Here is a 17,956-nt window from a genome sequence, read left to right as displayed (position 1 = left end):
GTTATTGTTTTCTGGGCTATCGTATCAAATCAGGTGTCAAAATGCGTAGAAATAAATTCTGCTTCCAACGCATTTTACAGATTTGTAATACAATAGCCCCCTTTGGATAATGGCCATTATTTAAGGGTGGTAAGTTACTTTTTTTGAGATGTTTACAAGTCGACAGGGTGCCACAGAACGATTATACTATGCACCCATTTGACAATTTGCATGGTATAAGTTTTACTTAACCTATAAAAGTGAATAATTTTGTAAAAGAGGGGAAAATAAAGTTGAGAACGACTCAAAAGCATCTGTATACATTAGCACGATATCACTTTTAGCTGTTTAAGCCTAAAATTTGGTTATACATGATGTTTTGTTTGAAATACTTATAAATGATCCCATCAAACAAATGTGGATTGTTTTAATTATAACATGTTGGAGAGAGATACGGTATTGGTGGTTAACAGGCGAACAGTATGAAAGTGTGTATTTATCTAAATATGTATAAAGGTAACCATTATTTGTATTGTAAATGAAATAATGAAGATGAAATTAGTATAGAAAATCAACAAATGACATTACAAACGACCTCAAGAAACACTGCTCTACGATCTGAGTTTGCTGGAATGATTGGTATCGCATAAGGGAATACAGCCAAAATGATTTGCTGAGGTCAGTCTTCAATACTAACAAGCGAACAGTGTAACAGTTTGCTGATATGCATCAGAGCTTTCAGCAAAGCAGCAGGATTATAAATGTGGGTCGGTGATACAACCATAATCAATTTCCTTCGTGTTCACATAACGGCCCACTCATCAAATGCCCAAGTGGTCATTAAACAAGCATGTCTGGTCGTTGCGGTCGGCTAATAGAAAGTCAATAGGTGTCAAAGGGTTGTCAATTCAAACATGGTCGTAAGATAGATTCGATCGAATCCCGTATGTGAATTCATCAAACTCTGTTAATTTTTACAAGCTTTTATGAGTTGGGTTTTGCTAAAAGCCGGATAACCCTGTGCTAGAATGCGGCAGCGAAGCTTGGATAGGCTGAGTTCGGTGAACCATTTTGTCTGCCCTCTTTAACAATGGGTTTTTTTATGACAGATATTGACCTAATTGAAGTGCTTGGATGTAAAACATATCATATTGTGAAAAGGGACTATACTGCATTACAATAGGGCTTAACATGTGCTTGATTGACAGCTCTTTTAGTCTGCTGCCATTATGTTAAATTGTTAAAGACTGCCGACTTTTTTTGCTAAATCAGCTATAAATATGATCGTATACAAAGTGCTGCATGATAAGATGGGACATAGGGCAAACTATTTTTTTCCGATGTACTGGCGACGAGCCTATTACCGAGAAACTAGATTGTGAGAGATAGTCCCATATTCAGTACTAAGGGGAAATAATAGTTAACTTATTTCCCGATATAAGCCATATAATTTTTGTTTTTATTACATTGGACTTTGACTATGGAAATAGTCCTTGCCTTTTGTGATTTAGCAATGAATTGGCACGATTAGCTCATGAATATTTATAAAGTGTAACAATATGTAATACGGACACGATTTATCTGAAGCCAAAACGTGTGGAATGCTAGATGACCTCTTCCGGAATAAATCACGGAAAGCTTTGTAATTATCAAATACTTTAATCGCGCCACAATTTGATCGGGTCAATTTCACTGTAAGTTTCACAAACTTGAAGCACATAATAGGTTGGATTAAGATTTTATTTATATATTCATTTGTGGAGCAACCTGGTTTGAATAGATTACCAACAAAGTGACGAGTTTTATAACAATACTTTTTGTTTTACATTTTGCATAACATAACACTTAGGGTCAGTTTCTCAAAGTATGGCTAGCGGTCAGGCTTCCTAAGCCATCAGGCTTAAACCAAATAAGTCCTATTATACAAATGATTTCAATTATATATCATACATCACCTAGAAAGATAAATAATGGATCAAAATTGGTAGGGCTAGCCGACTTGCTTACGAAGCCCAACCACTAGCCCAGATTCTGGAAGTCGGACCTAGGGGCTGATCAGCTTTATCTGAATGTATTCTCATTTGTAACGTATGTACATGAATAAGCTTTTGTCACTATAGGGCTGATTAACTTTATTATTTATATATACTTATTTTTAGCGTATCTACAAAATACAAAAATATTGTCACTCTATGGATGATCATAGACCTACTCATTTGTATTGTCTCTACAGAATAAACCTGGTTTGTCATTATAGTCCTGATCAGATTTGTTCCATAGACCTCCTCATTTGTATCATCTCTACAGAATAAAGCTGGTTTGTCATTATAGTCCTCATCAGCTTTGTTCCATAGACATACTCATTTGTATCGTCTCTACAGAATAAAGCTAGTTTGTCATTATAGTCCTCATCAGCTTTGTTCCATAGACATACTCATTTGTATCGTCTCTACAGAATAAAGCTAGTTTATCATTATAGTCCTCATCAGCTTTGTTCCATAGACCTACTCATTTGTATAGTCTCTACAGAATAAAGCTGGTTTGTCATATAGTCCTCATCAGCTGTATTCCATATGTATACTCATATAACGTATCTACAGGATAAAACATGTCTCTATGAAATGTAATAATTTTATGCACAAGAACGCTATGTGGTGATAATATTTTGCTTTATTTTCAATATGCTTATTTTATTATGATGCATTTTAAGATAAACTAATCACAAACTTATTATTACCGTAATACTAATGTTATAAGCTGTCTATCCATCATCACAAAATGTATCCATGGAATAAATGTTTTGTATTAAATTGTCTAAACGCGTGTGTTGCAGTTTTTATTCTTCATTGTCAAAGGTTATATTGCTAAGAAATTGGATAGCAATGTTTGCACAGTATTTTTGTGGGACATGAGAACACATTAGACATATCAAATTGCATTCTGAATACGAGGAATGTCCTTCTGATATCAAATAATATATATATATTTTTTAATTGGGGACAAATTGTATGGCAAATTATTAAAATTTTACATTTGTTTTTTCATATATGACAGTCCTCAAAGTAGAATTCATAAATCAAATGATATCTACTTAAAGTGTACGTAGCTGGGAGGTAAAGCCGATGATCGTTTGAAAATAATTCATATAGATACACATCCCCCAAGACCCATTCTTTTTAGGTTTTGGTGGGAAAAATGTGTATCTTTAATACAAAAGGTGAACATTTTGAAATGATCGTCGGCTTTTCCTCCCAGCTACTTATCATTAGATTTATAAATTTTACTTCGAGGACTGTTAAATGTCAAAAATAATAAGTTTTTAATAATTTGCCACAAAATTTGTATAATATCGCGAATTTCAAAAAAATATTAAATGTTAAATTATTTTAATCTAACTATTTTATATCAGAAGGATATTTCTCGTATTCAGAATACAATTCGATATGTATGATGTGCTCTCATGTCCCACAAAAATAATGTGCAAACGTTGCTACCCGAGCTCTTTAAACATTGTTAAAAAGTTTTCACAACCCCATTTAACAGGGAACTGAAAAGTACACATACTATATACACAAAAATATTGCAACATTGGTGAAAAACAAAGAATTTCGCAAACTATTAGTTGAACTTAATCCAATATTTTAACGATTTTAAGGCTAAAAATGGGATAGAAAGTGTCCCTCGGTGACATCATACGTCAATTCCAGTGCTTGCAATGGCTGAAAGACGGGGGTCCGTTTGAATGCAGAGACGAAGAAACTTTAGTCTACAAAAAGTCGCGATGCCTTTACAATGGTCTCGAAATGGTTATTGGTTTCTGCAAGAATCAGACAAAAATGGTGGTGGAAGAATGTTTCATGGATGGAAGGAATTACCAGCCTTAGGAGACAAAGATCCTTCACGGTCTGGAGGACTCAGAATAAAGAAAGCCATGTTACTAGCCCATAAGACATCGGGTGACCATGAATCCGGGCCATGAATAGCACAAGAATATTGCCTTGTGTGTACATTACGTGTATAAATGCCATTATGTCCTTTATGGAGTAACAATATGACTTTATTATTGCAATTAAAACTCCCGAGTCAAGTCCCCTTAATCTTAGTCCAATCACCACTTCCGTGCAACCTTCTTCCGTAACCATTTCCTAACACCTTGCAGATACCCATTAAAACATTTGGTGCCATTGTAAAGGCTTCAGGACATTTTGCGGATTAAAGTTTTTGCCTCTGCATTCATACGGATTCCCGTCTTTCCGCCAGCGTTAACACTGGAATAGAGGTTATCCACTTCACTAATGTGTGACTTTTAACAAAAGGCGCGGGTTCCCGTAGTATTCCTCATTCAAACCAATTCAATCAACGACCTCGGAGTTGCCTGCATGACTTTGGCGGGCTATTTTGAAGCAGTCATGGTTGCACATGCAGGTAGTTCTTTTGAAAGTCCTAAGCAAGGTATAGCAGTCGCTGATAAAATATGCAACTTATAGAACACGGATAACCTCTATAGGCGCATGATGTCACCACAAGTGACACCTTTAATCCCATTTACTAGCCTAATCTTACCTATTTCATGTAAAGTACATTTTCATGTAGTACGTCATGTGAAATCGTCAGGATATTGGATCAATGTGCAACTGACAGTTTTTTTAGCAATGTTGCAATACTTTTGTGAAGTTTGTGTAGATTTTAAAGTAAAATTTGCAGAACTAGGCCTAGAATAAATTGCCGCTGGCCATAGAACATGTCAGACATATAGAAGCGTGTAGGCCTATAGGTAAATGTTTCTTCATTACGTTTCACTATGGAGAGAATTGATCAAAAATTGAATTCCCTCCTGAGGGTTGTGTCTGTCAATGAGTTGATCAGATCACAAGGATGTCATTATAACTAGAGGCAGTATATAACACAAATGGATCAATGAGTTACATAAAAATGACCTTGTGTGGTATTTGGTTCCCAGGAAGTGAGTTTGCCTGAGGCAATTTGTGGTTAAAGTTATTACCGTCGATTTGGTTGAAAAAGGAGGTGACACATGATCAAATCTCTCCAGGTAACAAAACGTAATGCTTCTAATGTCCACCAATTGCGCCACGTTTGAATAGAGCTTTCGATTATTATTACCATATAGTTACGTCCATGCAGTGATTGATTTTCCTGACAAATTATAATAACCTTGCCTTGCCATAAAATTTTTCAGTGAATCGACAGCGTGAATCAAAACAGCAATTACCTATTGTAAGGGATGAAGTCAAACCTCGACCGCCGGTTCCGGGCTTCTCCGTCCGGTTAGAGCCGGGTTCTATTGTAAACATTTTCAATAATAAAATTGGAACGCGGTCCAATCTGCAGAAACCCTGGACTTCGCCGCTATGTTTACACAGATTTCCGACAGTGACAGGCAAACAATAAATATCTAATACTTTATTAGTTTTGCCATTTCTGCAGACCAAAACTGGCAAAAACTGTTTTTGCCAACCGGAAAAAACACGGTTAAACCCATGTTTTTTCCACCTGCGACAAAAACTTGCGAACCCTGATATGACCCTTCAGCATACTACTTTTAGAAGAAAGTCCCAGCCCCGGTTTAGTCGCCAGAGCGGGATTGACTATATGTGACAGGCAACACTGAGTTGCATGACATCAGTGGCAAGTCAAAATGAAGAACAGAAAATAAAACCACAAGCCTGACCCGTTTAATAATTCAACAAGCTTTCTTATTAATTATACTATTAATTAGATCGTACTATCGCGCATCACTGAACTTAGGTGCCTCATACTTCGAACGCTTTATCAATGGTCCGTGACAATGGATAAAATAGGAAAGACAAACACAATATTCCAAGGGACACCTTGTTATTAGTATACAGCACACTATGTTTTACAGATTCCTATGAAGAATTATTTGGTCTAAAAAGTCCAAATCGAATTTGTATACCTCATTTTGTGTTTAGCAATGAGGATTATTACCCAATCAGCTCAACCGCATATCGTTCCAAATGTAATCGGTATATATACTCAGCCTATTAACGTGTTCACTTAACTTAGGCACAAGGTCTGAACTGTACGAGTATTATTGAAAAGTGATTTCCAGTTATTAAGTGTGCAAGGGGGTAACATATAATTAAGACCCAACATCTGTTTATTATTAAAATATTATGTTTTTTGTTTTTGTTGTTGTTGTTTTGTTTTGTTTTTTCAATGTGGATATGTTGTCATTTTATTAAAAATCGTTTGGTGTGGTATTAGTATTTAGTATAGAATTGACTTCTAAATATGCAAATCACCTTTTTGTCTATTGATTGACCCATTATTTAATGAATAATGTCCGTTAATGCGACTCCCAATACATATGATTCAATCCAGATTCGTGTGCACTTTGTGATTGTGCCTCTCGCCCGATCATGTTGCATGTGGTTTACAAGGATGAACATCTTTGATATCTGTCTGTCAGATCTCATCAAAGAGCATCAAACTATTCTAAATGTGACGTCATTCCCACATACATCGAAACCAATGATATATATTTATGTGCCTAATATGAAAACAAACCAGTTGAACAATTGCTTTTTTTCATTGCGGATTTAATATATTGTCATGGTTGTTGCTCATTGTCATTATTTGTCATGTTTAAATTGTATCTCAAAATCAGTCGAAAAAGGGTATTTGTAGCTGCGTCCACTTTTTGTGCTAAAGAATTTGCCATACAAAATCAATGCTTTTACGTCCTGGGAGCTAAATTGTTTTTCACATTTCGTACAGCAAAAAACTTGAAAACAGTTAGAAATGGGGTTCAGCGACCCATATAAAACAACAACTGCCGGCACCGGCCATCGTGGGGTCTATGCTTGATTGACAAAATGGTCAAAATCTAATAGATCTAAATATTAAAATTTAAAGTTAGAAATGGGGTTCAGCGACCAATATAAAGCAAAATGCTTGATGGTCAAAACCGAATAGATCTTAGTGTTAAAATTTAAAATTCTTTTAGCAGAAAACCTGTTTGGACTATAAAATAAAAAAATATTTGTTGATACCGTAAAAACTATTTAAGTCTAAGGTAAACTGAATGCATATAGTAAAACAAATAAAACCGTTATAAGTATATGTTAGAATTTGCCTACAATTGACTGCTAAATATGCAGGTCACATTGTTTGACCCGTACTTTCCGAGTAATGTTCGCCAATGTGACTGCTAATGCATATGATTGAATCCAGATTCGCGTGCACGTGCCTCTCGCCCGAGGTGTTGTTTGCAATGGTTGAACGTCGTTGGTAATTTGTTATTGTCGTCTGCAACAGCTCATGGATTATCGGCTGATTTTCACAATATTATAGCCTGATATTAAAGGAAATTAAGTTAATTCCCATTCCCAGACTTGTACATAATACACGTAGTTTGCTTGTTTTATTGGGTGTATAAATACTGAATTTGTTAGTTATTTCTTATTTGCTATATACGACCGCGTCGTCACAGAACATGCTTGGTGAAAGCAAGTTGTTGGCATCTGAGTGCGAAATACGCGTACACGCACGCATCGTGCACAAATTGCAAACAAATTCGTAATATTGATTAATTAATAAAAATGAGAATAGTTATACTACTGACTTAAACTTACTTTTAAGTAAGTAGTATAATTAAAATGTGTATCATGCGTCTAATGCACGAGCCCTACAGACAGGGGGAGTACAAGATTAACATATTTGTACAAGTTTGTACAAGTTCACTCCCAACAAGTGATAAGCCTAGTACGTGTAGTGCGCTGCTGTGCATTATACACATACCATGCACTCCTGACAAAAATGTTTGCAGGGCCGGATTTACTTTTTGGGGACCCTGGGCCAGGCCAACATTTGGAGGCCGCAAACACACCGTGCGGAAGGCATATGCTCTCACGTGATCAAGTTTTGGTTTTTAAATAGGGGACCTATATACTACATGACCGACAGTAGCAGGAGAGGTGAGCATTACAATTTGGAAATAGATAAGCATATTTTGTTCAGAGTTTACGAAGATATCATTTTGAAATGTCAATTTCAGCCCAAACGGAAGGCGAATTTTGTAAATATTGCTACGTAAAAGGGTCAGTGCGAGCGAATCGCGCAAAAATTGTGCAATTTTACTATATTTTGGTCCAGAACAAGGTGTTTTGGGGCTAAAAAAGAACGCGCACAGGGCAATTTGGGGCCCGGGCCTATCTTGCCCTATGGTAAATCCGGCCCTGAATATGTTTGCTCTGGTTCTTGCTATCTGAGAGTGTATGAATATAATTATTGGATATGCTATTATCCTCAATCACGGGAGTAGATATCAAAACAACAATCCCTGTATTTTATTCTTCTTTAAGGGTAGAAACAATAGACATTTTTACAGAAGGAACATATTCTTGTTTATACCATGATATTGTTGTATCCCAATACTATCACAACTTCAGCTGTGTAACTTACCTAAAAAGTGGTTCTTTTAATTAAAAATACAATAAATAAAATCACTCTGCGCTTTTAGTACTGACCAGACTATAGTAATATTTATTCGTCGAAGGAGATTACTTTCTTTCAGTTTTTTCTGTGCACACTATAGAACACGCTGTATAATGTTATGCAATACTAGCAGCTATTAATCATGCTTCAGTGGGCAATAGCTTATACAGCTTGCGCCTTAAGTAAGATCCAATAATTTCTGAACAGAGTATATACAGTAGGATCAAGGACATTGGTTCGAATCAATTGGTTGAGATTAAAAATTGGTTGGTTAAAATCAATCAATATGAGAAAGAATCAGAATTTCAATGCACTCAAGGCATTCTGTCAAAATTGGAAAGTACAACCTATATGACACGCTGTAAGGTGTAAAAGTGTGGCTGGGCGGTATGCTCTGTTTTGCAATATTTTCGCCTTTTTACAAAATACAAATGTGCTCATAAGTTTGCCAATAGCAAAGATCAAGGATCTGGAATAAGTCATAGTCGAACCGGAATATATATGCCAACTATGTTCTACGTTGAAGGAAAGTTCATAATGTTCTTCATAGCAAGAACAGAAAAAACACTGGTAAAAGTGCAACTTTTTACTAAAACGCCATATTCCGCAATAGTCTATATTTACATGACTTTGGCGAACACTTTTGGTTCTCGTTTAAATTCTACCGATAGCACAGTTGATCAGTTATCTGCGGTTGCAGTACAGTTTAGAGAAATAATGTGGCTGGTTGTTTGGTAAAAACCCGATAATTTTTAAAATATCGGGATTCAAATAGGCGAACCGTGTGGTGTGCAAAAGACGCTGCAAATTCTCGATGAAAGAGCTTATAAATTAAAATCACGGACATTAAGCTCCACAATAGGCATCTACATTCCAAGCGGAAACGTTTTTCAGAAACACACCCCTCTTTTTTCAGCAATCGCTGAAACCTAAATATGCAATTCCAGGCGATTTGTAAAAAACATCGTCAACGTATTTGACCATGAACTTGGGACACCGAAACAAATGCTTGCATTGGTGACAGACCTATTATAATGATACGATAATTAGGCCCCCAATAATGGGTTTCATTTTAACCGTTATTTATTAAACTGAGATTTTTACTTTTTGAGAAATTAATGAATTTATCGAAAAACTTTTCGGAGATTGGTACCTTAATTGCTCACCCCCTTAAATGAAAGATAAAAGTGAGAAATACAAACCAGAGTATTCATATCGCGCCACTTCCGACACATTTTGCGTCATATTTGGAAGCATTCTAGTGCAACGAGCCCCGGGTATCCAGTCCACATAAATATGCCTTTAGGACCCCGAAAATACACATGAGTTTCTCATAAAACATTGTTTAATATAGCTACCAATATGTCATTCTATTTGTAACCACATAATGTGAACTGAATCATTAAATCCGAAGAGCATTGGCATATAGTCCTATTAACTTGTTCAATTATGAGATACTCAAATAAAATCATGTTTCCCGGTAGTAATGTTATTTAAAGCTGTTTGTCTGGCTCGGCTCTTCTTAAAGGAACACAGTTCGCTTGTTCAATAGCAGTACACGTGGTTCGAGGCTTCATCGTCGTCCTTGGGTAGTGCATTTGCATTGTAAGTTATTTGGAAAATAGGAAAAAAGTACTACAACATTTCAAATGGACAATGGATTTCGTAAAATGGACAGTGGGCTGCACGTGTTATTGTCAGGTATAACGTATAAGCTGTACGAATCTAATAACACATCTGATCAGGAAATGTCCATTGCACAATGCATTACGCACAGGCTTACTCAATTCAAATTTATAGCTAAAAATCGACTGGTATTAATTATTTTTAATTATTAATTAATACTATAATAGTATACAAACCTCACAGCAAATAATTAAAAGTCAAAACAAATGCAGCTTATATGCACTGGCTATCCAGGCTTGTGCATTTCATTGTATGAGCTTGGAACGGCTCATGGATTTCCCATGATTAGCATGTGTTCCGGACCAACCTGGTTAAACAACAAACAAACAAACAATTTGCATGATAAAACAAGGATTCAAACAAAGAGAATTACCTATAAGGTTGCCGAATTCAAGCTGGATTGCTTTATCTGCTTGTCTCCTTTATTATTTTTGACGGCGAACCTGGTGGAAAATTGTGTTTATTTATATAATTCTCGTCGATCATGCCACTTTTTTTCATGCCAAATAATGGTGTTTCACAAATTTTACATCGTGCTTCTATGGTATGTCACTAATACTTAACATTATTTCCAAAATTGCACAAAGAATATTGGCATAATTTTGTTCAGGTTTACGGTTGTGGAAAGGACTTTCGCTACTTTAGTTTTAAAATTAACATTTCCAACCTTATATAGCTGCATGGTGAAATTTCACTCTTTTCAGAATTGATTTTTCCGAACTATTCCAACGGAAATCCATACACCCCTGTAAATATGACCTTAATCTTTCACACACAGAGTGTGATTTGCAAATGGGGTTGCATGTATGAAATGAATTTGAAAAATTCACCCCCTGTGATAAGGTTATGTGTTCCATTCTTCCATAGGGCTGTATGGATTTCAACTGGAATCGCCCACAGTTTCGATGTCAGAACTATAAACAGGCCACGAATCTCTGCTCTATATGAAGAGCTTTGTTTCAAAACCCCTTACATCCACTTGAGCAATTTTGAGAAAACATCAAAAATCATCAAAAAACACTGATATAAGGGGGTTTGCAACAAAAGCAGTTTTTGGTGCAGACCCCTTATATCAATGATTTTTGATAATTTATTAATGTTTTCTCACAATTTCGGAAATGGATGTGAGGGGTTTTGAAACAAAGCTCTTCAATTATACATGATATGCACTTACACTCACTAAAAATGTGTGACAGGGATGTGCGGCCACATTGATCCCCATTTTTCAACTGCAACTCACCATATGATCCCCTTTAGTTTTACATAATTCCTCTCATCCAATGGCCCCTTTTTTGTTTCCTGTCACCAAAAGACCCCCTTTTAAAAAAATGCTGGGAAAATTTCTGATAATCTCTCACTGAATTACCCCGTTTTTTCCATTATTTTTCTTCAAATATTTCAATTTTCTTTTTTAAATTTTGAAGAATTTATGAAAATTTTGTATCAACGTTTATATTTTGACCCAACATTTTTCCAAGTCTCACTGAATGACTTCCTTTTTTGAAGAGATTTTCCCCAGTCTAACGGAAAGACCCCCACCCCTTCTGGGGGGGGGGGGGCTTCTCACTGAAAGATCCCCTTTTTCAGTGTATAGGCTCTCACCGAAATACCCAATACCCAGTTTCGACCTGCTGTCCGCACATTCCCGTCACTTCCAAAGTCGAGTGCCCTCCGGGTACAGTTATAGATACGACAATTTTTAATCATATTCCAAATCTAGATTTTGTACTAATTAAATTATCACTGGTCCTAAAGACTGAGGAACAACATTACTAGTGAGAGCTAAGACGGAAGTAATATCTGCATTATTAAGAATGATATAAAATGATGCAGTACTGGCGAACTTCAAATACAACATCTGTTAATAGTATTCGCCTGATTCGCACTGATTCCTACGACCTGTATTTACAGTATTGTTATTTGACACCCAGCATACCCAGAATAAAGACAACTAACATAGGGCCCTAGTTGATGTGTCTGATTTTATATACTTTTCTCGCGATACTTTTTTGATAGTCGTGGTTAGATTGGAATTCCAGTTTCCTTTCTCACGAAACGGCTAAGAGTAAAATTGTACAATTGTGTTTGGGAGTGGCCTTCTCTCCTTTCTCCTTTTCCTTGCTATTTTCTTCCATTTCTTGCTTTGTTTATTAAAGCTATCTGGGCCAGCGTGCATCTTTATTAGCCTACACTGGCTTTCCAGGTTTGTGCATTCTTATTGTATGAGCTTGGAACGGTCCATGTATTTCCCATGGATTAACATGTGTCCCTCACGGACCAACAAAGGCAGCCAGGTTTCAGCAGCTAAATTTAGTCAGTGTCTATTACATTAACATATATATTAGAATATAATTATTATGTTAAGAATATGCAATGATGGAACAGTGAACTCGCCAATAAAAGCAGCATCTATATTTCCATTGCTAGCCTTATTTACATGTGATGTGATCAAGAAAAATTAGTCGGTAGTCGGAAATGTTGATTTTAAGGCATAGCCAAGCAAAAGGGCGTATTTCCCTTTGTTTCTTATAGTTTTGTAAACTCTTTAAGTAAGTAAGGTTTATTTCAAACTTTAATGGTGACCCGCAGGTCAAATTGCTAGAATTTACATTAAATGTAGAATTTACATTAAGCAGCAGCTTAATCAGCTCTAATATTGCAACATTGAAACAAGCAATATACAAACATCCAACGCCACCCCACCCAACAGTAGGCAATGAGGATAACGAACCTTGCCCAGGGACGCAACACGTTGGCACGAGTGGGTTCGAACTCGCAACCTATAGATTATGAGTCGAGCGCCTTATCCTCTCGGTCACACGTGCTCCAATACGAGGTATTGTTGGTCGAAGCAGTTTTCGTTATTTGAATCAATATATTATTGAAAAATAACACTTTGGTGTTTTGCAAAAGTTCATTCTACATATCATATACTTTGAAAACTTGCTTAATTTATTGTTGTTAAGAGATCTGGAATGAGCGTTTAGAGCGTTTCGACAGTATTTTTTGTGGGACATGAGAGCACATCAGACATATCGAATTGCATTCTAAATACGAAGAATGTCTTTCTGATATCAAATAATTTTCATTTTTTGAAATTTACGATATAATACAAATTTTATGACAAAATATGAAAATTTGATATTTTTCACATTTTTGATATATGACAGTCCTCGAAGTAATTTTTATAAATCTAATGATATATTTATAAAGTGTATGTAGCTGGGAGGAAAAGCCGACGATCAATTGAAAATTTTGACCTTTCATATTGAAAATATGGATTTTTTTCCCCAAAAGACCTAATTTATTTTGGTGTTTTGGGAAAAAAATCCATATCTTTAATACAAAAGGTTAAAATTTTCAATTGATCGTCGGCTTTTCATCCCACCTACATACACTTTAAGTATAAATCATCAGATTTATAAAGTTTACTTCGAGTACTGTTAAATATTAAAAATATCGATTTTAATCATTTGCCATAAAATGTGTATTACATTGCGAATTTCAAAAATGAAAATTATTTGATATCAGAAGGACATTCTTCGTATTCAGAATGCAATTCGATATGTCTGATGTGCTCTAATGTCCCACAATAAATATTGTGCAAACGTTCATACCCCAGCCCTTAATGAGTTATGTACGTTTTACAAAAGTGTTGTTGTTTCAGCCCTCTTTACAACATAACTCAAGAGCCACAGGACCTACAAAAGTATATCTGTGATATTTGAATTCTTCTACACGCTCGCTATGAATTGAGCAATGCAATTTTTGCTAAAGCTCACTACCATTCGCAAGATGCTGTGAACTACTTTTTTTTCTGCTGCTTCGACCAACAATACACCGTATACCCTTAATTAACTGTTCATATCTTTTGAACTGGTTGTCCAAATTCATTGGGGTTTTGTAGCCTTGCCAATGCTGTTTACAGTCCAATAATAAACTGAAAATTGAATATGTCCGACTTCAGACTGATTTTGCTTTATCACACCACATATGTGCCCACCCACCATAAACTGGTCGTAAAGTCGGCATTTACCATTTTGAGATACAATCAAAAACAATATATGGATTTCTATGTAAAATATATAAGAAATTTGACCTTTGATGAACCATAACATCACTTCCAGATGTCAGATGAAGCTGGTTGAGGTGTCATTCTAAAGCTGAAAGTACATTGTTACAAAAGCTGTAATAAACAGAAAATGGTCTAGAGCCGACTTTACTACCACTTTGTGGTGGATGGTCACATATTATGATTTCTGCAATACTATTTATTTTCGTTGGCCATCCATATCCGGAAGAAGGTGAATCAACATCAGTTTCGTGCATTGTATATTACATATTGTATATATTATATTGTACAAGGTGTCTCATAAAAAGTGTAGAAAATGAACCTCATTTTGTGATGGTACAACAAAACAATGTAATTTTTTTTCAGATATTATTTATTCATCCTTCTTGTAACTGTTTGCTAAGTTTCAATTCCATATCTTAAACGCAACTTAACTTATTAGCGCAAGATGACAGGGGTGTCAAGAGTAGCTATCCATCAAAATATCGCACAACGAAAGTTGAACACAAGCACGACTTTGATTTTGATTTAAACTTTTGATCCAAAAACAAGGAAGTAACCTCGGATTTTCAGATGGTACTCCATCTTTCATCAGCGAGTGAGTGACTGCATCGCACAGAGGTCGGTATACACAAGAGTCGCATTAGTTTACACGTTCACGTAACCGCCTGAACTCATTTGCATAGGTTTGGAGGTGGGCTGATCGTATTTTAATTCGTCGAACACCTAATTTGCATAGGTTTGGAGGTTTCCATATTTGGGTTTACGTAATTAATTATTAACGACCCAGACGTTGTTTACATCATGACGTCATTAGAGCTGGTCACTTCGTCAAAATCCGACGAACGAACGTTTGCAGTTTTCTTTTTATTACTGTTATATCGTGAAATACCATGTAGCTGACGTGTTAGTCCAATATGCCTAGGAAAATATTTCTGGCGATGACCCATGTTCACATTGGCTAAATAAGCTGTATTTTCGCTGGAAAGGGGCCGGGACGAGTCGGCCATTTTGTTTGCAAAAGGCATGTTCTTCTCCCGCGTTACCCGGAAGTGGCAGCACCAGAACAAATGACGTCATTTCTGGATTTCAGCCGGAATGGTTACGTTCACTGCCGTGCATCAGTATAGGCATCAGCTTATCTAGGTTTTACTAAAGTAAAACATCTTTGCTGCATCGTGATCTTTTTGACCTTTGACCCGGGTATTTGACCTGATAACAAACTCGTAGGCTCCTGAGAGTTTGAACTGGCCCCGTCTTTGTTGAGAGATGGTTGGTTGGCTTTGATGTGAACTGCTTCCTTGACTCCCATACTGCAGTTACTGTCCGTTTTCCTATACACAATACACAGTGCTCTCACCATCGACGCGTGACCTCTAAAAATGATGTACGTTGGAAGAATGGGCACTTGCCTAGTTAACATCACTGTGTGAAAAATAACCAGCCAATATTTTAGCTATTCTCCAAACTTCTAGCAAATATATTTCTCTAACATGACCTAAAATTACAGCTAGGTTAGATGTTCAGAAATAGTCGCACTTTTGTAAAATAGGAGTGAGGGCAAGGCATAGCTAGCCATCTCCCCGTGTTAATTGAATGGAGATTTGACCGAAAATATTGGTATCGGACCGCTCACTTCTGAAGGATGCCACAAAAAAAACGGTACAAGCTACATCTTAACTATTCTAAATAGGAAATATATATAGTTTTGTAACATGTCCTAAATTTTTAGCTAATTTAGATGTTTGGAGAGGGTCGCACTTTTGTGTTTTAGGAAGGATATGTAAACGACAGATAACACCAAAAATATGAAGAAATTATTTCCAAACCGTGTTAAGTCAACAATCATTATGTTGCTCATTTTGAAGAATGCTGGTTAACAAAAAGCAGGTCTTTGTCTCATTTCGTGAACAAACCTACACATATACCATTGTTTCCTTTCGTTTCCTTTATAATCGGTTAACCAACTGAAGCTATAATACCAGCTTTATTGCGATGTCGCACATTGAAAACAGACACTTGTGCACAACCAGAGAAGATCTGATTTATTCAGTTGAGCTGCTTCAATGAGTGTTATCTTGGTTTAATAGCTTTTAATGGGGTTTAAGTCCTGCAAAGGTCGAGATGAATTCTACTGTAGACATGACTGCATCATGCACGTTGGAACCATCTGCTGTCCCTGCCGAGTAGTATGTGAAGTTTATCTAAGTCCACGAAATGTCCAGGCGACGTCACGTCCAGCTATCAACATAGTGAAATTAATAACAATTTTAGGCGTTGATTGGATTTTGTTGACTTGAAATCGCTGCTGTTTGTGTTTCTGACTGAACTCTTGAAATAAAACTGAACAAGTTTTATTCTTTGTTTATCAAAACTGCATCTGCCATGCTATACCATGTATACCTGGGCCTCCCAACTGCCCCGCCAAATGCACGGTGGCTGTGACCAGGGCCGGATTTACCATTGGGCCAGATGGGCCCGGGCCCAAAAATTGCCCTGTGCAACTTCCTTTTAGCCCCAAAACACCATATGTTGGGCCAAAATAGGTTAAAATTGCAAAACTTTGCGCGCTTCGCGCGTACAGACCCGCTGTAACAAAATTCTCCTTCTTTTGGGCTAAACTGAAAATTGTTGGTGCGCTTCGCGGGCAAATGTCCAAGTTAAATGTATGCTCGTCTCCCTTTTAATTGTAATGCTCCCGCCACAACTGGACTAAAACCAAAACTTGACCACTTGAGTGCACATGCCTTCCTCACGATGAGTTTAATTGGGACCTCCACATTTTGGACTGGCCCAGGGCCCCCAAAAGGTAAATCCGGCCCTGGCTGTGACGGAGAAATAATGAACCTCTTGTTGCATTATTTTACGAAAAGAGCTTGGTCAGGAATGTCTGGGATGTGGGCTCGACTCGATCGACATGATCGAATCCCTCTAATCCCCTTAGCACCCGCTACTTACATACATATGCATCCACAAGTGAAAAAACGCCACTAAGTAGTTAATAGCTCTAAAGTTAATGTCTCGATGCTGTCAACATAATTTTAACGCGCTCCATAAGTCTCATCTCATGTTTACCCGGTTGATAGTGCAACGATTCGTTAGCAAGTGCGACATCATGTCGCGCAAGGCTGAAATTGTACGGACGCCAGTCCAGTCGAGCAAGTGGACGTTTTAGGCGCAACAACCTCCGGAACATCCACCGTAGTAGTGATACTATAATGACAAATTCGCGCGACACACCGTAAATTATGATGTGATAAGAGCTTGACAAAATCGCTGCGACACAATACGCTGTGTATGAGCTACGCGTCATCCAACTACCCGGGGACAAGCTTGATAGCAATACTATACGCCTTCTTTGTGGAGTAATATAGTATGTGGTAGTAGCATTATAATATACACTTTTTATCAACTGGTTGCAAAGAGAGAAAGTGACCTTAAATATGCATATCGTTGGCTAAATCGGGCGAATCCGGTAAAACGTGAGTATTCCATTTCTTTAAAATCTATTTCAAGCTTTCAGCTATAATATGTTGTTAATCATTATTATTTTAAGCTCTATTGTTGTGTAATATTAGAACCTATTACTGTACGATGCGATCGTAATAGCAAGGATATGTACATGTAATAGGGCACCCATGGGTTGTACATGCATTTCTTATACACTAAATGTATGCATATTTTATTTTTGTTTAGAACGAGCTTCCAAAAGAATCTGCCTGGAAGTTCATTATGAATATA

Source organism: Amphiura filiformis, chromosome 14, assembly GCF_039555335.1.
Source record: "Amphiura filiformis chromosome 14, Afil_fr2py, whole genome shotgun sequence".
Lineage (NCBI taxonomy): Eukaryota > Metazoa > Echinodermata > Ophiuroidea > Amphilepidida > Amphiuridae > Amphiura > Amphiura filiformis.
Note: the sequence above shows the minus strand (reverse complement) of the source record.